The sequence below is a fragment of the Thunnus maccoyii genome, chromosome 4 (genome assembly GCF_910596095.1).
Source record: "Thunnus maccoyii chromosome 4, fThuMac1.1, whole genome shotgun sequence".
Lineage (NCBI taxonomy): Eukaryota > Metazoa > Chordata > Actinopteri > Scombriformes > Scombridae > Thunnus > Thunnus maccoyii.
The window spans coordinates 24,472,383-24,496,583 of NC_056536.1; the positions used below are offsets into that span (position 1 = coordinate 24,472,383).

Genomic DNA, 24,201 nt, shown 5'->3' on the forward strand with positions numbered 1-24,201 from the left:
CACACAATGTCAGTTCTCTCTGAGGCTGAGTCGTTTGTCTCATTTCAACAAAAACAGGAATGTGTTTCTGTTTTTGCTAAAGTCAAATGCAGTTGACAAGATCAAACAGTATAAAAATATAGTCAATATTTTTGGTAACTGGTATTATTGGAGTTGAAAGCTGCAGTATTCTTCAAACTGTACATGCCTTACTACAGCCCATTCAGTATTCCTATATGAACTAACCATATCTGAAACACCTGAAAAAAAAAAGCAGTGGGTCATTCCAGTTTTTTTATTAATGTTTCATGATAATGTTGATGACGCCATCATCTTGGCAGACCTAGTGTACAGTCCCAGAGCATGCTTGTGGGAGCATCACGTGTACTGTGCTGTGTTGTCAACGTCAATGGAATGCAACATTTGTCATGGTTGTCATTCACAGTGGAGATGTCATTTTGGATCATTACCCACTGGGTTACCCTCTGCTACATAAAGAGTAACTTCAAACAGAAAATGAGCCAACTAAAAGCGAATTGCCATGGTATACCTTTATAGTTTACATCACATGCATAAATGTCAGCCAGGACCTGGAGACTTGACGATGCATACTTTAAACATCCCAGATTTATTGGCCCTTATTTATCATACGCTTGTTGAAACTTTCGCATATTCAAGCAGCTGGATGATTGTTAGAAGTTTCAAGGGGACCTATTAGGCTCATTTCCAGCTTTCTCTCTCTGTGTATGTATGTATTTATATATATATATATATCTCAAAAAACTCCTCTTTTATTTATACTTATACTGGCCCTTTATGCAGCCTTTCAGTTCAGCCTCTGTCTCAAACAGGCAGTCTTAGCTCCTGTCTCTTTAAGGCCTCCCTCCCGATGAGCCCACTCTGCTCTGATTGGCCAGCTTTCCAGAAGCCTCCTGAGGTGTAGCCGTATCAGAGTCATGTTAAGTTGCCACCAATGCAAATTCAACATTTCCTGCTTTGCTGCTTCATATAAAAGCTATTAAATGACTAAATAACAGGGGACGTTTATTGTGAAGAATTTACAGGAATCGAAACGTGTTCCTCACCAAATTAGCAGAGCTTCATTAGCGGCGCTAAAAACCAGTCGAAACAACAACATATGAAGATATTTGGAGCTCTTTGTTCAGCGGATCAGTTAGAAATAATGCAGGGAGGAATATAACAAGCAGAAACAGCCACAGTGATGATGATGTTTGATGAAGAGCTGTAGACGACCAGCACACCTCCAACAGGTAAACTACTTATTTTACTTTGCTGTGCTGTGTAATGGAAAAACACAGCACAGCACAGCATGCCAGTTTGACTCGAGTCATGGCTCAGCGTGACTACCCCCCAAACAAAGGGGAAACGCCATAATGTTAACGGAGCAGAGCAGTGAACTCAAGCACTGTGCGTGTAGAAGATGTCCTTATAAAGAAATCTGTCACGAGCTGGCTGGGCCTAAAAGTAGAAAAAAACATCAGAAACCAAGCGTTCAGAGCAGTCTGAAGCCGGTGCTTTTTTCTACATATGTTTACCTCATTATTTGACACTTTGGCCATGTTTAATATGAACATCCGACATTGTGACATTATATATAAGACTGAAAATAAGGAAATGCATAATAGGTCCCCTTTAACTTTCCTCATCTGTTTAACTTCCACCAGACCCAACATTAAAAATACATTCTTAACCCAAAAAATAACAGTACATTTGGCATACCCTCCAATAAATTACAGTTTAAACAGGTACATTCAATTATTCAGTGTTCCACATTATCCTGTGTTTTCTGTAATTGTGTATTTCTATGTTTAAATAACCCTTTTATTGCAGTGAAGCTAGAATAGTTTAGCTGCTATGATGTGTTCTGTCTCTAAATGCAGGGTAGCTTGATGAAATACTTGATTTTTGAAGGAATAAACACCACATCAGTCTGTTGTCATACCAGATGTGTAATTTTTAATATTTCATGGTCTATGATAGACCTATTCACAAAGGACAGTATTACCTGGGAACCGCCTGTGATATGCAGTAACTGCAGAGATAATTTATTTCTTTTCTACAGACTTTTTCCTCTTCTGGTTCAAGGACTTTGAGGCTACAGTGGAAATGATTAATGATAGTTTTAATAGTATTTTGGGTGCACATGTAGCTACTCAGCATGAAGACCCATTTGGAGAAGGTGCAAGCTCATTTCCATTCAATGGACAATACTTCAAAGATAATTAGGTGGATGGCTTGCATAGTGCTTCCCAAGGAGTGATTTATCTTTCAAAAGATTCAACACAGTCTTTTTTATGGCTAATTCTATAGCCTGTATTATCCTATGTTTCATTATTCTCCACGGTCCTTTGTGTTTTGGTAATAGTGTTTTGGTAAGTGTTAGATTTTTACATAATAGCCATTTCATTTAGCCTTAACAGACTTTTATACAGTAAACCTGCATTAAGTGACAGTGCCGAACATCACTGAGAATTAAAACCCACCTCTATTCAGCTTTTAGCCTCTTTTAGCTTACAATTTTGTCTTTTGGTCAAAATAGTCTTCAGGCTCTTACCAGCATCCTGATATGAAAAACTATACTCTCTAGCACTCAAATAACAAGATTGTCACCACCTGCCTGGCAGGAAACAGCGGATAACTGGTAAAGAAGGTTTAGCATCTTGTAAGATACCCAGATATTTTTCACAGAAGTTGGTGGAAACAAAAACAGAGCTGAAGGCTAGTGAATAATAGACTAGCATTGGTCATGAGGTCACAAGTGTGACAAGGATGCCTATGTGATTCTGTGTATGAGCCAGTGGTATCTCAGGTTTGTGTTTCTCTGTTGGTTTTCTTTCTGCCCCCTAGAGATTAAAAAATGCTTAATGTAGCTTTAAATTTCTACTGCAATGAGAATCACTTCTCTAATAATACATGGATTGATCTTTACAGTAACACTGACAACCATTCATTTTTAAATCTAAAAGAGGACATATCGCTGCTTGATAAATAAGGGCCAGTGCCTTCATTTTGTGCCTCATAACCATTAAACTCCTCCTGCCATTCTTTCCATGGATCCTTCATGGTGTTGTTTGCTTTGCATCTACATTACCTTTAAAGTGTATTCTGTTCAAACATAAGGAAGAAAGGATTTAATGTACAATTTCTAATTAAGTGTGTAAACTCCATTTCTGTCTCCAGTCTCTAAAGTATTCGTCAGAAACAGTGACTCTGGAATTTGTCTCATTAAATGTTATCCTCAGCAATGCAAAAATCTGTATGTTGCATGTCAAAACTCATAACAAGTCATGTAAACAATTTGAGAGAGAGGTGTAATGTCCAGAAGGAAAACTACTGCAGAGGATTATAAATAACTAATAATTTTGGTTTAATCAATGATTCTCTCAGCTTCAACAAAAGTCTAAGGTGTTGCTGCAAATGTTGTTTTTTCATCATTTGATAAAGTATTGTTTGTGGGATTGTTTGTGTTTGTGAATATGATAATTTAATGCTTTTTTGCCACAACCCCCCTCTTATTTTTCTAAAACACTTTGTCTGTGTTACAAAATAGAATATGTAAGTGCTGACTGAAATTAAATGGCAAGTTAATGTACGTTATTAAAATGGATTGATCATGTCTGCTTTCTGTACTGAATTATAAAAAAAAAGAAATATAAAAAAGAATTACAGTGCCTGGATATTTATGAATTATCTATAGAAAAAATAAAAATGTGTAGAGCATGTTCATTTTTATACAAGATATTTCTAATAAAATACTGTTTTGCTAATAAAGTGTTGCTGCTGCTTCTTCTTACCATGTTTTATTAATAATTCAATACAAAACATTACATTTCACCACAATCATCATCATCAGTAATCCCTATTACCATATTCTTCAAATTGATATAATGTTTAAGATCAAGGAAAAGGCATGCTCTGTGCTTGTAAATGTCATGTACAGTGTGTGCGCAGAAATGTATTAAAATTGTCCTTGGACGGACATTTCAAGAGTACCTGAGAATAGGTTTTTGTCATTATCAGAGCTGCTATAATCAGCCCATTAACCGATTGACAGAAAATTAATCTGCAACTATTTTGTTGTTATCAAAGTTTCTCCAATGTGAGGATTTGCTGCTTTTCTCTCTCTTTTATATAATTGTATCTGAATTGTAACTGAATATCTTTAGGGTATCTTTAGGGTAAAACAAGACATCTGAAGATGCAACCTTGCATTGTAGAAAACTTTAAAGGGCATTTTTCAATATTTTCTGACATTTTTTAGACCAAATAATTACTCACTTGATCAAGAAAATAACTGGTGATTATTCAACGATGCAAATAATTCTTAACTGCATAATAAATGCGTACAGTATGGACTAAATGTGTAAAGTGTTAAAAGAGTAATCAATGCCCTTGTCATAATGGCTTTTACGGAAAGGCAAATTCAGGTTACACTGGTGGCAAATGTATCAATATGATTTACAAAGACTGGAAAGCCACATTCAGATCACACAGAGCGTCAAACACTAGAATGGCCCAGAGCTAAGACTTGTATTTTTACATCCCATGAAAGAATCAGGATTTTCCATTTTGTCATTTTCACTGCTGAATCATAAAGTCATGTGATTAGCCAGGGGAGAAGCTGTCCGGGGGCTGAAAAGACAAATGGATTTTACCATCAGTCAAAAATATAAAAATTGTAAAGCAACACAGGAAAGATCTCAGAGCCACTGTTGAACTGTGACTTCTTTTACAACATGGTTCTGTATCATTATATTGTTGACTATGCTGAAACTGTAATGAAGCATGAACACAAGTCAGCTGTTATGTTGAATCACAATGTTTTGTAAGTTTCACCAGTGATCAGGGGAGCCACAACTTTAACCTCGATTTAATGGTGGATCAATATGGTCAGTTACACCTGCAGTATAGGCCTTGAACAAATTGAGAAAATATCACACTATCTACAAAAGCTGACAGAATTATGAGACACTCAAAATGAAAAGTAGAGCTAGTGAAACTATCTTTATTGTAGATTTATTACGGGGTTGAAATTGCCACCTGGGTGATCACTGATACGGTACAATCATTAGCCTTGTGTTTTTTTACACGAGTACCCTGCCCTGTGCAATTAGCAACACAGCAGTATATACGAAATTATATAGTCTCTCTCTCTCTGTGATATATAGGAGACCGCCCAACAAGGAAATGTTCATTTTTCAAGTTCTAATAAAGTCTTCCCTCCCTGCTGCTAACTTCCCCAGACTACTGCTTAACATTTCTGGGTTTTCATTTTTTTAGTCCCTCAAACTCTGGTTTGTTGCTATTTTGTTCCATGAAAGCAACTCAACCTTCTCTCACTTTTTATCCATGAGCAAGTATATGGTTTTACCTACAGTAATATGACAAGATTAATGAAAAAAGCATGCAGTACATTTGCTTTCAGTTTCTGAATTCACACACTCATACTTCCCATTCTCTTTGATATTAATAGCTGTGCAGTTGCCCCATGGCGTCTATTAAGTAAACTAAATTAAAATGTACATGAGCTAAATATTTAGTGTGAAGAATACCATTTCACCAGGTGGAGGTGAAACAGGCTTCAATGTGGCTTCAATTCAAATGTCAAATAACTGCCACTGTGTGTCATTCAAGGTGTCCAGTCAGCAGTTTTATAGATGTGTCTTCTTTAATGGTAGTCTATGTGGAAAATGCTTTCAGGACTGCAGGAAATTTTTTGTTGCAGCACCACATTTGACCGCTGGGACTAATTATCAGCAAGGCTGAATCTGCCGCACAATATCCTGCCCTCTTAAGACAGCTTTGACATAGCATATTGTCATTTTCATCATGGCTGAAGATGAACAGCTCTGCCGTAGAAAATTCCCACCACAGGAAACTGATTTAATCGTCAAGCAGGTGCAGAGTTACAGTGACTGCAAAGAGACCTCCAAAGGCCGATTATGAAAGACTATTGTAGAAAGAGGTAGACTATAATATAATATAAATACAACTTCTCCTCGCCCTCTGATAAGCACTTCCCATTGGAGACATACAGTACATCTATTAGTAAGTGGTATTAAGAAACATTTGTCATCAGGTGTGATAAATTAAACCTATTACCAGATGCCTACCTTCATAACAGATATATTATAAAGGCGCAGAGTGGACTAGGTTTCCTCAAGACAATGCAGAGACAAATATTAAAACAGGAGGTAATGGCCTCAGAAAATGATTAAAGCCCACTACCCACTGACACGAAGGAGAGAGCCGTGTATTGACTCCTCTGTTGAACCTCCACCACCTGACTCTTAATGATTAAAATTTACTGTTGTAAAATTGTGATGGTCTCAAATTGGAAATGAAAAAAAAAACTAATTTGTCATAATATTACATTACATTATGAAAAATGACATTATTACATACAACATTTTCTCATGGTATTATCACTTTTTCTTCAAAATGTTCTGACTTTATTCCCTCCACTTGAGACCCTTGATCGCCAGGAATGCTCCTTTATAATTTATGTTGAGAGGAAATTTTAACAAATGGACAAAAAATTGTACATTATGAATTCTGCTAACTACCAGTGCTGTTTGCTACAAGCACAAAAAAGACTCAATCTCACTGACCTTCCCGGCTTACTCAAGGATGAACCAAAAATCTTGTCTGTTAACTCAGGTCTGTTATCAGGCATAATCATTAGCAGCTCAACTTACTTATTTTTACAGGAAATAAGAGTAAAAATGGTAACTCTCAGAAAGTTCAAGTGGAAGTCACACTGATATGCTAAAAGCTTTATCTCGAAGTTGTTTCACTGGTGATGTATTATTTCACTTTCTGATCTGAAAGGTGCCCTGTCTTCACAAAGGAAAAGCATTTACAGTGAAATCATGGCCTTTCCATCCACATTTCCTCAGAGATAGATCTTATGACTGAAAGGGGAAAATGGATTCAAGAAGAAGGTGTTACACAGTGATTACTTGTTTAATGGTGGTCACACAAGCGTACATTTCTGATATACCAATATAGGCAAGAAAAATGGAATGAAAAAAGTATGGTACAGGTAGAGGTGTACGGTATAAATGGTATAGAAAGTACACTGGTATGAACTTGCCAAAAAAAATTTGACTACACTATGCTGACTGGTAGAGCCCAAAAAAAAAAAAGTTGCCTCAAGATCTTCGCAGGATTCGTGTCAGCCTCAGCCTGCGTCAGTGAATTGTCTGGAAAATCTGATGAGCCCATTCTTGTTTGTTTGGAAATGAAGAAATGACTGAAAGCGCTGCACACAGCGAAGAAGAGGAGGAGCTGGTAAAAAAAGACCAGTGTAACTACCATTTTATAGACATGGTTCATGTTTAAAAAGTCAGACAACGAGCAGAAAACAATAATCTCCAAATTATGTCGGATGATAGTGGTTACAAGGGGTTGTGCAAGCAATATAAGCAATCATTTCCAACACCTAAAATCAAAACACGTTTTGGAGTATGAGGAAAGCAAAAGGATGTGTCCTCTGCAAGGTCTGCTGGCTCTGCAAATCAAACATCACTTTCTCAGGCATTTTCCAAAGGCTGTCCTTACAAGATGGAAGTTACTTGAGAACTTTTGTATTTTTTTCTATTTGTTATTGAAGTTTTGCACAATAAATGTTCTTCAAATACTTCTGCACTACATGAAATATGTCCTTGTAATACAGTTAAGAGTACAGCAATTGATGCCATGCCGTTGCCATACCAGTGCTTTATCCCTTTCAGAAGCATTTATATCGAAATCTTAAGAAAAACAAATATACCATGATGTCAGCCCGACCTCACAAGAAAAATGACAATATAGGTCTAAAATTCAGCTGGCAGTTATGTTTAGGCCATGTGGCGGCCATAGTAATTGTGACCCAGGCAAGTGACGCAGTTCAGATGACGTCAATATAAGGTGACAATTTGCCTTATTAAGAGGAGGAGGAGGAGGAGGCAAAAAAGGCAAAAAGTGGACTCAGCTGCAGGAGACCGCTGTTCGCTTCCTGTTTCCATCAGTGAGTGTCATGTTTCCAAACACGCATCGGGACTTTTTTTTTTAAACAACCCTAACAACAATCTTCATGGTGACAATAAACACCATGACGACAAAGGTTGCATAACTTTAAGGAACTAGAAACCACGTTTCAAGTGATCATTTTAACCCAAATCATGATCTTTCCCTAACCCTAACCAAATGGTTTTTTCCTGATTTGCAACAGTTTTTGAAAGTGGCACATTATGCTCCTATTTTGGAAAGCTCCTATGGGTCATTCTGGAGTGCTGGTACAATCGACCTATGTGGTCATTTAATTTTGAGGATATGTTGCTTGATATATACCGTTACCATCCATGCTTCAAATAATACCGTGATATAAACTTTAGGCCATACCGCCAAGCCCTGGCTACAGGTATAAATTAGAGAAAAAGAGAAATTAGATAAATGTTACGTGTTTGGCTGCAAGACAGATATACTCCTACTGAAAATGCTTTTACTATTGTTAGAATGAAATGCCAGCCACTGCTGAATTGTTTCTAAACTTCTGTTCACCCTAGCTACCCACTGTCTACTGTATGCTACTCACACAGTAAGCTATGACATTCTGAATTGGATTTTCCTTTTCAATTTTCGATGCATGGTTTATCCACCCGGGATTTATTGTTCTCCGTATAATTTCCTACAAATTAACAAGAAAAAGCCAAGTTTTGAATATTTCCCCATTTAAATGTAATATTACAACGTCTGCATTCCCATTGTGCCAATTAATAAGTACTTTTCTAAGATCATTTAGGGAATACATGCTGAAAATAAAAAGGTTTTCCACATTTGAAATATCACTTTAATATTTCCACTCTGGTGCTCTAACCAGCGAGTGGGTATTTTATTTAGTCCCCAGGAGAAAAGCACTAAATGCAGCTGAGGTGTTTGTTACTCTCAGAAGGTGGTGAAGACACTACCCAGATGCTAAACTGTGGTAAATTTAGATTGAATTTATCCCTGCTGGATTGTGGTGCATCACAAAGTACAGTGTGTTGGAACGAATGTGGTCAAAAACACTCTTTTTGTTATCCCTTTGTGGTCAAACACTCTTTGGTTGTCCAAACAGCTGTATGCAGTGTTTCATTAATCTTGACTCCATGCGCATGTGTCTCACTCGGTGTGACTGATGCAGCTTCTATCAACTAATGCTGGCACTAGACAGGGGCTTACCGTGAGTGATGGAGCTAGAAGGCAGCAAAGCTCTAATGACAAAAGGAATGAAACTAAGCCAGTTGGAACTACGTCTTTGCTATGTAAGGCTGTATTTTCTCGTGACATGAATAATATATGATGCATGTGTTCTGCAGTGTAAAAATAATAATTTCACACCCCAAAAATAATCTACTACGAATTTTTTACAAAGCTAATCTTTACATTCTTTTTTTTTTTGGTGGTAATTTTAGTTTTTGCATAGTTCTTTTAATGAAATCATCCTGAAATGCCTCTATCACACTGCAAACTGTATATCCTACTTTAACCAGTTTTTACAAACTTCTTAAAAAGAAGGAAAAATAAAACACATAAGACTCCAAGGGGGGAAATTTCCTGGGTAGCGCAATAAATCATAATGACAACCTATACAGTGCTTTGTGGCCCATTACAGCAAGCCTGTAGCAGGAGTTTCATTTGGACCTCCCCTGACTAGTCACAAAAAAGTAGCAATCATTATGAAATAATCCTTCTCTAGTTTCTAGTTTCAAGAAATGGTTAGCTGTCTTGACTTGTCGCTAGTAATGCTGACAATTTTATGACAGGAAAGTAGTGTTGAATTGTAGATTCCATAAAATCTCCTGCAGTTAACCCTAACCTCCAGCAGCAGCTGTAGAAGTTTCAGAAAACTGGTGGCTCAAGACCGCGGTATGTGGTGCAAATGTCTGTATTGAAATGCATCAATTCATCCTCAATGACACAACAAACTACACACAACACTTTGAATAGTTATCAATGTGCATGTACAGCAACACCAGTGTGTCATTTAGTTCTTTTGTTTTTGAGAGCGTTACTGGACTGTAAAATGCCTGTCTGTTTGGTATATTCATGCAGGGCGAAAGGTGTAAATAGATGAAAGTTGGACTCCCAGTGCAAGTGCAAAATGATTTGAAGATATTTTGGTGAAAATCTGTGCTTAGACAAAATCTAACAACCAGGTTTGTATCTGGCACGTCACTCATTTGACCAGGATTCATCATTTGGTGATTCTGTCCATAAGCACAAACTAAATACTAAGAAAATAGGAGTAATGCTTAATGATGTTAATAAGCAATGTAATTAAATGCCCTCCAACCGATTTAGATCTAGATATTTAATAAGATAACAACTGTAATGTCAGTAAATTAATTAATTAACCTGAAGGCAGCATGACAGATTTGAAAAGTGACATGCTGGAGCACACAGTCTTTACAGATGGCTGTCCACTGTGTTTACTATGATTAAATCATGTAATGTGAAATCAATACACTACAGGTGTTAAAACAGTGGCTGCAGCACAATATGGGAATGGTCAGCAGCAACAGTAGAGGGAAAATCAACAACAAGCTGATAAAATGCATAAAAATTAGCTACTTGAGCAGTTCATCTTAAAGGAAAGCCATTAACATTTAATGCATGTCCCAGATGCACCCCCACCCTCACAGAAGAAGTGTTTGTCCAATTTGTTTGAACAACAGCATCAGTCTGCTTCTTTATTAATGTTTAAAGGGGCTTGTGTATTTTAGGATGACATGTAGGATTTTAGCATACATTATATGTGCACAACCACTTCATCGTCATTATTCCCTACAAGTGGAGGAATTTATGGACATACATCCATCAAACAATCAGATGGGAAAGTCTCTACACTGAAATCTGATAATTGAAATTCAAATGAGCACATATCTACTGTACTACAAACATTTAAATCACCCGGGAAGAAACCCATTATGCATAATAGCAGCCTTTTCCTGGACCTCAAATAATCTTAACAAACTGCATGACAGCACAATGGAACCCTATTGAGGAAAGATAAATATTCCATCAGCAAGACACTTGGCTCCCTCTTTAAAATTACAGACATAAACACTGCGTACCACCAACAAACAAATGTTCCTTACCTTTTCTTTCAAGGTTGAAATGATATCAGTACAATTATTTCAGAAAAGATGTTACTTTATATACATACTGTATAGTTGGTGGTTGTGTACGGTACAGCCTGTTCAGATATACAGTAGTAAGTTAAATGTATTGCACATTTTGTATTTTAGACTAAAATAAATATATATAATTTGTGGGTACAGCGGGTATTATAGTGTTTTAAGGTTATTGCATAGTGCCACAGTGAGCTAACTGGTCCTAAGTGTGACAGCGAGGAGGAAGAAACTGTTCCTGTGTCTGGTGGTTTTCATCTCCCCTCTGTAGCACCTACCTGAGGGGAGATGTTGGAACAGGTTAAGTCCAGGGTGTGACGGGTCTGCAGTGATTTTCCCTGCCTATTTCCTGACCCTGGAGGTGTACAGATCCCGGGTGAGGGGCAGGTCAGCAGATTATCTTTTCTGCAGACCCGACTGTCCATTGTGGTCTGTTCCTGTCCTGTTCGGGTGCCGATCCAAACCAGACAGTGATGGAAATGCAGAGTGCAGAGTATGTATCTGTGGCCTAATGTGATAACAGAAAAGGAACCTGTGATCTTGAAGTGATATACGAATGCAATCATCATTTGCTGTTGGAAATTAAAACTGGAACGTCTGAGACATTTTCCTGAAGTTTTAAAATATAAGCTGACTGCAGTATAAACCAGACTTTGATACACTTACAGACACAAGCCACATTCCCATGCAGTGTAACTTCATATTACAACTCAAGGGACATCCTGATGTGTACATTACCATCACTCTTTGCACAATAATGACAGCATGCACACACTGACAGGATAACTTAATGGACCTGATCACAGGATGAGACTCCTCATTTATCTCCAAGCATGCTCAGTGTGTGTTTGTGTATATGCTACTGTTGCGTTGAGTGCATGCCAGGTGGCTGAAAAGCCGGGTTTTAACCACACAGTGGAGTCTGTGTTTGTAAATTTGCAGTAGTCTGTCAACTGTGAGATGTCAATCAAATGTGTACATGCTCAGACAGAAATTTAGTAATAGCTGCTATTTTTAACCATGTCTTCAACAGTTGCTTGTGCTGTCTTTTTTTGTCCTGCCTGGTTTCCTGGTTTGCACATCATCTTATAAGTGGATCATCCACACAGACTAACAATATTTAAGGTTGAACCAGCCAATATGCTGTTCATTCAACACTAATGTTAGTTATTAGTATGTATCACATGTGCACATACTGTACATGTTACACAAAGGCTGCCTGTCTTTGTCAAATTACAAATTTGGTTACCCTGCTGTGTGTGCATGTGTATACGGTTTCTGCAACCCTGGTGACATTATTACAGCTCATGATTTAGGACTGTCAGGACTCTATGCTATTACTCTTCACATATAAACCAGATTCGCGGCTCGTTCCTTTGCTTCACCTGCCCCACAGTAGGTATTTACGTGTTCAGTTAGCTGTGCTACTGAAGGGGCCAGCCCATATGTCTCCCTGAACCCCCTGAATAATTTAGCTCAACAGCCATTCCTATAAAAACCCCATCTATATTAATGAGCAGCCTCCAACCATTTGGATCACTGCATGAAGGCTGTGGTCCCTCCATCATGCTTGAGGTGTCGCAGAAGGCCCGCCTTCACCAGACAATCTGAGGCAGCCAATGCCAAGAGAAGATACAGTGTGAAAAACTAGTGTGTTCAAATTTAAAAAATCACACCACTTCCCATTCATCAACAAGCTTTTGCTTTCACTTGATGTCACAGACTCACAGATTCTCCCCTAGCCGATCCAACCCATTGTGAGGCAGCCATTGTATATCCTCCATCAGACGGGTTTGGTTCGATCCGGTTTTTGAACAGCTTGAATTACAGTTCGCCCATGTGGAAATGAGGTTTATTGCCATGGATGAATTGCAATTTCTTTTGCAACTGAAAAGAAATCTATTTGTAATTCTGTTGCCAAAAAACAGAAATGGCCAGCGCCAGGACTGGATTACAAGTAGGGCTTTCTGGTTTTGTTTTGTTTTTTTAATCAGTATATTATTTTTAATTATTTTTATATATTTTTAAATTAGCATATTCTTCTCATTTTCACTTTCTATTACTGCAAGCACTTCTTGAAGTGTTCTCATCGCAGACGGACCTAATTGATTGCAAAATGCGGTGAACATCATCTTCTTGGAGCAGGAAACACAACATTTGAACTTTACGTGCATAAAATCAGAGTGGAAATCAGTTCACATCAATCTTATTATTATCAAACCAAAAATGATGAGCCTTAGTGATATGTGACATAAATTTTATTCTATCAAAGCTACATAGAGTCACATAGAGAGAGTCAAGTATTTTGCATTTACTGGCATTTGATTTGCAAATCAAGATATTAATTCGTCAACATGCTGTTTCACAGTCTACCACAGTGTACTTAGGTGTTAATTAGGATTAAAAATAGATAGCACATCCTGCTATAATTTTAACCCTGTGAAACATTCATAACTTGTCAAATATTTCTAAGTCAAAAATGCCAGTCTGCTTGCTGGACTGTTTGGTCATGCTCCAGTGGCTTGAAGTTAACTGTACTCAGGGATCAATTTACTTTTCGTCAGTACTCAGTTTGAATCGTTTATGAGAGTTGGGATATCTGCTCTGTTTTGTCCACAGAACAGAAATGAGCTGGATTTCATTTTTGCAACTAATATGCAAGTCCAACACCATCAATCCTGCTGGAGTGGAGGAATAGTACAAATACTGAAATCTATAAATACGAGGGCTGTTTTGTTCAAGTAGATTCACATCCAAGTAATTACTTTGGAAAAGTGGATGATATTTTTCATCAAGTGTGACACTGGTGTGGAATTAACTTCCTCTCTCATCTGTCTAATGAAATAACCTTGCTGCCTCAATTTGTCACTTCCCCTGCTTCTCACGTTTGATCTGGAAAAACAAAACACGTACTGTAGCTTTATCATTGCACGTACAGTTAACAGGAAGTAGATCAAAGCATTTGTTTATTTCTTATCATTCCTCATTTGATCTATAAGGTTGGTTCCTGACTTCCCTTCAGAGGTTGCCAAAATAAATGAGGAAAACGATATTGCAACAATGTAAGTGAAAGCTTTCAACATTTCTGCGCCCTCAACATTAAATTCACATTTCCTTAAATTTATGTTCTTAGCCATTTTTTTCTCCCATTAGTATAATTGTCATAGGATCCTCATTTGAGGTTATAAGTTGTTCTCCTTAATGCTATTAAATCAATTCTGTTGTTGGCTGTGAAGTACTGCTGAATGATCAACAGATTTATGCTTTTATGATGTGTCAGGCTCAAACAATGGTTTGGTATGAAACCATTGTAAGGGGAAATCAGCTATTGATCACCACCAGTTGGTGAATTGCCTTGAAATTAAGATTAAAGAGCACTACTGTGCAGAATTACTCTAACCCTTTCAATCTCTCTCTCTCTCTCTCTTTTGTTTCAGTAAACATCCAATAACACTATGCCATTCCTCAGTAGGGCATCTGCTGCCATGGCTGGCCATTTGTCTTTATGGTTAGTAATTCACTTACCAAAGGGAGCGGTGTATAGCCCAAACTTTCATCAGCAGAAGTGTGGTTTTTCATTTGAGAGTAAATGAAATAAACATAGGAAATGAATAAGAAATAAAAAAATAAACAAAAAGAAAAATGGAAAAACTCTAACCACAAAAAAATCCTCCTGGAGTGCTGCTGTAAGCCACAGTTATGTTTTTTTGTACCAAGTAGTTACTCATTGTCAGCGTGCAACAGCTTGCATGTAAGTCGCGTGGCCACCATCCAGTGAAACAGTTTGCATTCCTGTCCACCACCTGTCCTGTCTGTGCGATGCTGACATATCTATTAGAAGAATATGAGCTTGACCTGGAAATTACTCCTCAATGCATTCTGGCATCTGCAGTAAAACTGCTGTAATCACCATGCTGTGTCGAAACAGAGAGCGCAGTGGGCTGGGCAGTAGTTGTGTCCACATACTGTATTTTGTAGCTATGAAGTCCACTGTAAAGGGGCTATTTTCTGCAGGTAAAATATTTTCTTCTATATTTTGCGTTAATGGATTGATAATGCTGCTGCAAATCATTCAGTCATGACATTTTTTGTATGGTGCTTCATTAAATTTACATCTCTAAAAAGAAATGTAATGAAGCAATCTTCATTTTCAATAAACAGGAATCATTTCCTCACACCGGGCACCTACTCTACTGTCATTCAGAATGCAATGTCAGACAATTAGAAAACTGCAAAAACTAAAACATAACAAACACAGATCGTTCTGTCAGACTGTCAAGATCAACTTAGTTTAAACCTTTACTCTCTGAAACAAAGGTGGATAACAGTACACCAGTTCAGGATAATTAGTAGGACTATTTTTCAAAAAGAATAAGAAAGCATATTGAGTTGAAACCTCATCAAAATCCAGAAATCAGATGCTGAACATTTATAGAGTTGTTTTCACTGGAGAATTATCAGGTTCACAACCTTAATGAGTCTTCAAATGTGTTCTTCAATAAGGTATTGTTTACTGACCTGCAGTATGTGATGAACCATCTATTTTTAGTGCATTTATTGGACACATTTGAAAATAGTACCATTGTCCACAGGCTTTATCAGCAGGGGGGAGGAAGTGACAATATTCTGATGCTTCTCAGCATGACACAATCTGCCAATGAGTAATGTGTGATAACTCTGTATATTGAAGCTACACGCAGTGACGAAAGCAAACCTTGAGAAATAGATCTGATTCTATCTTCCAATTTCATGCTGATAAGCTGCAACATAATCCATTTAAACTGTTATTAAAATCAGGATAAATTATTGCTCACAGCAACATAACCTCCTGCAAGTACAGGAAATTAGACATTTTAAAGCCTTTGAAACAGAAAAATGTTCTTAGCTTTTGAGTAACTTGACAGAGAGCTAAAATAAATTTGAACTTATCTAAAAAGTTCATTTTGAAACCCTTGATATATTCATTCTTGACTTGTATCATTTGAGCTATTACATCTTAATGCAAAGTTCTAATTAGCCTTACATTTTTATATTTATTACACCCAAATCCAACTATATGAAAGGGCTAGAGTGTGAGCCAAATGATTGATTGTCAATTAGTCTGAACTCAGTATTATTACATGTGAAGGCCTGAAGTATAGTTTTCGTGTGCCACATTTTATGTCAAAATTAAAATTTATAAAGTTTAAAGGACCAGTGTGTAAGATTTAGAGGGATCTATTGGAAGAAATGGAATATAATATTCATAAGTATGTTTTAATTAGCAAATAATCACCTGAAAATAAGAATTGTTGTGTTTTTGTTACCTTAGAATGAGCGCTTTATATCTACATAAGGAGTGGGTCCCCTTCCACGGAGGCTGCCGTGTTGCACCACCATGTTTCTACAGTAGCCCAGAATGGACAAACCAAACACTGGCTCTATAGGGGGCCTTTTGCGTTTTTAGCAAGTTTTTGCGGCCACCATAGGTTATCCTACACACTTGGAAGTGGAGGGGGAGGGGAGGAGTTGGCTGCAATCTGCAACCTCACCGCTAGATGCCGCTAAATCCTACACACTCGTCCTTTATCACAGCAGTCAGTTTGGTTTATCTGATTGATTATTTTAGCCTCCCAAAACCACAACGTTGATATATTGATACAGTACTAGTCAAAAGTTTGGACACACCTTCCCATTCCCTTGAATTTGAAAATGTGTCCAGACCTTTGACATGGTACTCTAAATTTGCAATCATTCAAACTGCATCCATCCCATTTTTACACCTGTGATTTATGTTTATCTGTGGTAAATCTAATGTACCATGAAATGTATGTTTTGCAATAAAAGCTGATGTCCAGATCTTCATATTCACTCTGCAGCTTTGAAACCCTTCAGTCTATGTGAAAACAGGGATGATGTAATGAATAAATCACACCAAATGTAAGTGCCTTGTGTGAAAAGAAAAAAAAAAAAGTGAGAATTGATGTAAGGCAAGTCTCCAGAGGTTCATTGCTACTGAACATGTTTGCATGCAACAGGTGCAGGTAACAGAGAATTAAAAATAAAGAGAGTTGTTTAGTCTTTTCCAGAAGGCATTGCCCGGCATCAGAATAAATTCATATTTATTGTTGTTCTAAAGGATCTATCAAGGATCAGGAAGCTTTGGACTCCATTGTATATCTGGTGGTGGATTAGAGTATGTTTACAAAGCCTGTCTTCGCCCTGAACTCCAGGAAAGATGAGAAGATGAAATGTCTCACCACATGTTGCATAATCAAATACAACCCATAATGGCACACAAGAGGACTCCCACCTAGGGCTTAAAAAAGGCACAGCAAGAAATGAAGACACACATGCCTCCGAAGGCTTAGCACACAGGAGCACAGAAGCCTTCTGTAGAATCAGCAGAAAAGAGATGTGTAGCTTACTAAAACAGCTAATTTGGATGATCATAGTCTTGCACACAAATTATAATAGATATTCATTTCTTAATTTGTTCACGCAAACATGATTATATATTATCTTTATTTTACTTAATTTCCTTTGCAGTACCAGTCAAAAGTTTGGACACTCAAGGGAATAGAAAGATGCGTCTAAACTTTAGACTAGTACTGTATCTTGTTTAATTTTTCATTCAAAAACCTTTTGTCATAATCTATAGTCTGTTTCTACATTTTAGGAAAGATACAATCTTTACTTTTTAAATGTTTTTTTATTATTTCATATGGAAATGTAAATCATACTGATTAGAAATTAATACATAAACACAACATGCTATTACTTCCACTGTGACATTATTTGGCATTGTTCTTTCATAAATCCTTGCAACTTGAATCTTGTGTACGATGAGGTCACAGATGTAGCTTTATTCTGAGCCAAGTGAGCCAGTCAGCACTTAACCCATCATCTTACAGTGCAAGTACTCCCTTTTCCATTACATGGTATATAGAGAAGGGCAGAGTAAATTGAATATCCTGTTTCTATTTTCACATACTATGTGGTCATGTTCCTTTGTCCTCACAGATGCAGTGCATTAGGCTTGTTTGGAGCCAGGGCTTCTTTTATAGTGAATAATGGTTTTCTGCACAGGGAAAGAATGCAGGTCCTGCCAATAAAGTGGTGGAGGTATATCATAGCCCTCATTAAGCAGAGCTATTATGAACCTGCTGGTGCACAGTGCCACAAGACAGGATGAAAAACTGGCTCTCTGGACTTCTATTCCTCTGGCCCCAGTGAACAATGCAGCTTTCCTCTCTTCCCTTGATATAATTCCTGCAGCCTCAATAAAATGGTTGTATATTCATGCTGTGACATTTCCGTTTAGCTATAAACCATCTGCTCCAGGTCTCCCTAGATTCACCTATTTAGAAAAACACAAGGGAGGACTTGCTGCAATTGATCTAATATTGGATATCACATTTCAATGGAGGCACATTATTTTACATATAGAGAAAATCTTTTACATAATGTATTGTTTGTCATTTTTCATAACCAATGACAGCATGTTATGTATCATACGTTTGAGTCTGTGAAATGTACCAAATATAATTCGACCCGATTATGATGTTTTTGAAATAGTGCGTTCTGTCAATTTCCCCAGGTTAACACTTCACTTCATAAGAAGAGGTCCTGCTTTACCTTGTGTTTAAAACTGCCTATTAGTCATGTCTATTTGGGTTATGTAACAAAAGCTGCCTGTGAAGAAAAGGAAAAATATATTTCCATCACATTAGCAGTGATGTTGATGGGTTTTCAATGTAGTGAGTCCTTGGAACTGACAGGTGGCCATTTGAGTGAGTCCCCAATAAAATTTGTGTTTTTTGACAAGTTGTAGTGTTAAACTTGTGTTTGATGTTATATGGTTATAATTATGGTTATATTCATGTATGTTGAAAATGTATCTGAAAATTAAACAAATAAAAGCCAAAATCTGAAAACTTTATTTACAAAACATACAAATGTCACATCATGATATACTAGTCTACAGAATTCAAATAAACAAAACAGTATCTGTAGCAACATACAGCACCAAAGTCAATTATCAAATAAAATAAAATTTAGTATAACATGTGAGCAAAACATTACACAAAGTCAAATAAAATCAAAATGGTGTCTGTGGCACTATAGTAGCACCAAAATTAATTATCAAATAAAAGAGTTTAGTGTAACACATGTGAACAAAACAGTACACAAATGTCTCATCACCATGACACAATCTACAAATAAATAAACTAATGTCACCAAAATTGCACCAAAATCATGGAAATATCAATTAAATCAAATGTGATATAAGTGATAAGAAAATGAATTGAGTCAATCAATGTGAAACTTTGATCACAAACATGAAACTTGACTGACACAGTAGTCAAAAGGTGTCCTCTGAAAATCTGGTGATAAAATAAAATGACACAAATATGTTTGTGGTGCATTACAAGCAGTTCAATGTAATTCAAGTCTGTAGCACTTAATGATTACTTGTACTATACAGCATCGATCAGAGTTGATCATTCTTGACAGTGCTCATGTGAGTTTATTTACCAATACCAAGTTTGTAGCCTTCATTGTTGAAATTAAATCTGTGCAGCAAGGATTGGTCTTGTTGCAGTGAAAGTAGCATTGCTGCAATGACTGACAGTATGACACTATCCTGTCTGCACAAGATAGATGGCGACAGGTGGATTTTTTTTTTTTTTTTTTTTTTGACAGCGAGGTTTCTTTTGTTTATTTCCATAATTTCAACACAGATTTGTTGTTCACAATGTAACATTATCAGGGGAAAAAACAGAGTGCATCCCCTGGACGTGTCGACAGTGAGTTTACTGCATCCTTTCGGATTTAATGCATCAGAGACGCAGGACGTGTACCTGGCAACATCACTGCCTTAGTGACCTTGATCTGCATGCACCTCACTGCACATTATGATAACGTAACAGCATGAAAAGACATAACAGCAATTCAGGTATGAAAATAAGTATAATATGTGCTTTTTGTTTGTCTCATAAAGAAATGTTACACTGTTTCAGCTATGAGTCATTTAGCCTTTTTTTGAATATTTAAAGCCCGGTATTCTCAAGATTAGTAGGTGAACATAAATTATTTGGGTCTCACATCTGCTCCGAACGATTCCATCTAAGCAATGAGGTAAGTGGCTGCATTATTTTTGTACGGCTCTAAACTAAATGCTGAGCACAAAATTCTTCTGTAATCAATATTTCAGGACATCAACACTGCTCTCTAGATGTTGCATTAATATAAATTGTTGCATAACGTTTTCAAGTGAAGGGGGGGGGGACACAAAAAAGAAATAATCTAGAGAATGTGTCCACGAGAGATCAGTATTACATATTCAGAATTTAGGCCCAATGCATTAAACAGGCTGAGGTACTGTAAGGTTGCAGCAGTTGGAAAAAAAATAAACTTGCATTGGCATTATCTTTAAAAGGGCTTTCCTCCATTCTGGCCTTATTACCCTACCTACTGTAAGTTTGAAAGTGTTACAGACAGATTGTGGCTTTTCTCTCAGGTGTGTTTGCTTTGTAAGGCTCTCAAAGGTTTCACAGTCCAGCGGCAGTTAATCACAGAAAGCGTGACTGACTGACTGAACTCTCTGCACTCCCCAGTATTTATTCTTTACATTACTATGCTCTCACAGGCAGCTCTGTCCTGTCCACCCCAGAGGAGGGAATATTTGTTTTAATGCTGAAAAATGGGGAAGGGAAACATTTTCATTCTTTGATTCTTTTGTGGCACTTTTATATGGAGGGCTGAAACTGCCAAAATCAAAAATATACAAAGAAATAAATAAATGACTCGATAAATTAATTAATATGCCAATAACCAAAAATAATATTAAAAATAAATGGAGGTATTAATTAATTGACAAAATGTGACATAAATTGATATTTCTGTTTAAATTTAGAGTGAGTACAGATAATAATTCAGAGTGAGTACAGATAATAAAAACATTTCAGTCCTTGTGCTTCTTGATCCAAGTGCTGCGTTTGACACAGTCCACCATGAGATACTCTTACACAGACTGGAAAGTTTGATTGGGCTCTCTGGAACCATGCTGAACTGGTTCAAGACTTACCTCACTGGTAGAAGCTATTTTGTTAGCCTTGGTGAACATGTCTTCGACAAGCGTGACTTTCTCTTTGGTGTTCCTCAGGGTTTAATCCTTGGTCCGCTACTGTTCTCCCTGTATATGCTCTCGATTGGAGAAATTGTTCGCAACCATGGTGTAAATTTTCATTGTAATGCAGATGACACCCAGTTATATTTATCTGTAGGACCACATGAAAAAGATGCTCTAATTCCTTTGATAGATTGCCTCTCGAGCATCATACAGTGGATGAGTGGTAACCTCCTTAAATTAAATAAAGATAAAACAGAAGTTCTTATAATTGGCACATATGCACAAAGAGAAGAACTTTCATGCAGGCTTGGAAATTTGGCTCTACAGATTAAACCAGAAGTAAAAAACTTGGAAGTCAAGTTATCCTTGATTCTGAATTGAATTTTAAAAGTCATGTCCACAACGTTACAAAGACAGCTTTTTATCATTTAAGAAACATTGCAAGAGTTAGACCATACCTTACTTTGGCAGATGCCAAGAAACTCACTCATGCCTTTGTTTTTTCATGCTTAGATTATTGTAATGCACATTATTTACCAAATAAAACCATTGATCGGCTGCAATTCATTCAAAATTCAGCAGCAAGAATTTTAACCAAAACTAGGAAAAGGGAACATATTACACCAGTATTAGCGTCATTGCGCTGGCTACCTATAACGTTGAGGATAGATTTTAAAATTCTTTTACTTGTTTTTAAAGCCCAAAAAGGTGGAGCACCTTCATACCTCTCAGGTTGCTTGTCAGAATATGTTCCAAACCGTTCGCTTAGGTCGCTTAACGCTGGTTTGTTAAATGTGCCACAAACAAAATGCAAAAAGTATGGTGAGGCAGCTTTTTGCAGCTATGCACCAAAGATCTGGAACAAACTCCCACCACATATTAGACAAGCATCCTCTGTTGATATTTTCAAGAAGCAGCTCAAAACTTATTTTTATGGTCTTGCTTTTAATTAACTCAAGCTTTCATTTGCCTTTTACTGTTATCAGCTTATTTACTACCCGTTTTATCTTTATCTCATGATTTTACCTCCTTTTATCCTCTTACCTCTTTTTAATCACTGTAGTTTTTTATTGTTAATTGTATTTATCTTTCTCCTTTCTTTTAATATTATAAAATATCCTTTTTTTCCTGCTTGTTTGTTTTTACCTCTTTCTGTAAAGCACTTTGAGCTGCATGAAAGGTGCTATATAAAGATTATTATTATTATTTTTAAATGAACTTATTTATTTCTGTATTATTCCTCCTTTGCATTGTCCCCCAATTTATTTCCCTGAACTTATTCATTTCTGTATTTTCTTTTTACATTTCTTTATGCATTCTTCTTTTTACATTTCTTTATGAGATGGTGTCATTCAGAGTGTGTCATGGGGTCAACTTTTTGCTGATTTGGTTGATCAACATCAGAGTGCATAGATCAACTATAAATGCTTTGCTCCCACATGTAGTCCACTTTTCTAGCAGGAAAAGCAGTAGCTAGTTTACATGCAGGTGAAGAGACGGATTTCACTGAGGCCTCTGTAAACGAAGAACACAGTTGTGTGTGAGCTCGTTTTTGACAGGAGAGTTATGTTATTTGCTATATGATTAAGTTCAGGATGGGATGTCAAAGCCAGGGCCATGTGAGGCTGATAGCTGGTGCAGTTCCTCTGGTAAACACAGCTGCCCCATCAGCTCCATCTTCAGCAGCAGCATTGCACCGACCAGAGATCAGAGATTCAGCTCCATGAAGACATAACTTGTTCTGAGAAGTCTTTATTTCTAATATTTTTAACTCCCAAATCAGTCGGCATGCTGGCTTGAATTGACAAGTAACATCTGATGTGTGTTTATTGTTTTAAGTGTAACTAACCTATAAAAGCAGGAGCAGGTAGAAGTGTCAGGAAATAGCTAAAAGATACGAAAGACAAAGTCTCGTTGCGCTAAACACGCTAAAGACGCTAAACAGAGAAATAGTGAGCAGAGAAATTAAACAGTATCAGTTACTTAGATATCCCAAATCTTTTTTCAATAGTGTTGTGTCCAGAAGGAACAAACCATTTTTTCCCTTCCTTATATATAAGGATTAGGGGTGATTTGACATGCATTTTTGACTTATTAAGCTCTAGTGTGGTCTTTGTGTTCACAAATGTTTACATTACCAACAATGTGTTTGTGCATGCAGACTACAAAGTAATGAAATGTTCTAAATAATATAATAAATGTCATGTGTCCCTATATTTGACAGGTGTGCGACTTCCATTGGTAGACTGATGCATAAACTGTGACTGTGTTCACATCCATACTGGGTGAACATGGAAGCAACAGTGGCCCACTTTTTTAGATAGTCTGCCAATTTTAGGACAATGCAGGAAGAGGACGATCTTTAATATACAACTAATGCAGCCAGTTTTTTTATGACCCAGCAGTGGGATGTTCTCGACTGGCATCGTCATTCACCTGACCTCAGGCAAGCTGAGCAGGTGTGTCACTCACTGAAAATCACACCAACACTGGCAAAAGTCCAGGTTCAGGTGTGGCAGAGAATCATCAGGGGAGATAGAAGTGTCCTCTGGGATCACAGACTTCAGACAGTCAATGACCGAACACAGTTTGACAGCAAATATTATATATCATGACTAAAGTTTTTTTTATTGTTCCAATGATCTTTGGTCCCACAAAATTGGAGGACTTTAGTTACAAGTAGAAACTAAAGCTACAATTCCTACAATACACAGCTACAATACACCGTTTATCAGTGGATGTAAACACCATCAAAGAAAAGAGGAAAGATTAACCTCACAGTCATTTATTTTCTTCATGCAGTCTTTATTTAAGACATCTGTTTTAAACTTAACAAAACATTGTTTTCGGAGCAATTTCTTCAGCATCTAGTTTGTTAACATTACATATCTTCCACATGTCTAGTTTTACCATTAGTAACTATGGTAAATT

General features: G+C 37.0%; 1 protein-coding gene across 6 annotated transcripts in view; it reads right to left on the minus strand.

Moving 5' to 3' along the window:
- Nucleotides 1–24,201, minus strand: part of LOC121895400 (protein kinase C and casein kinase substrate in neurons protein 1-like) — a 360,445-nt gene that overhangs the window by 294,554 nt on the left and 41,690 nt on the right. The window lies entirely within an intron of this gene.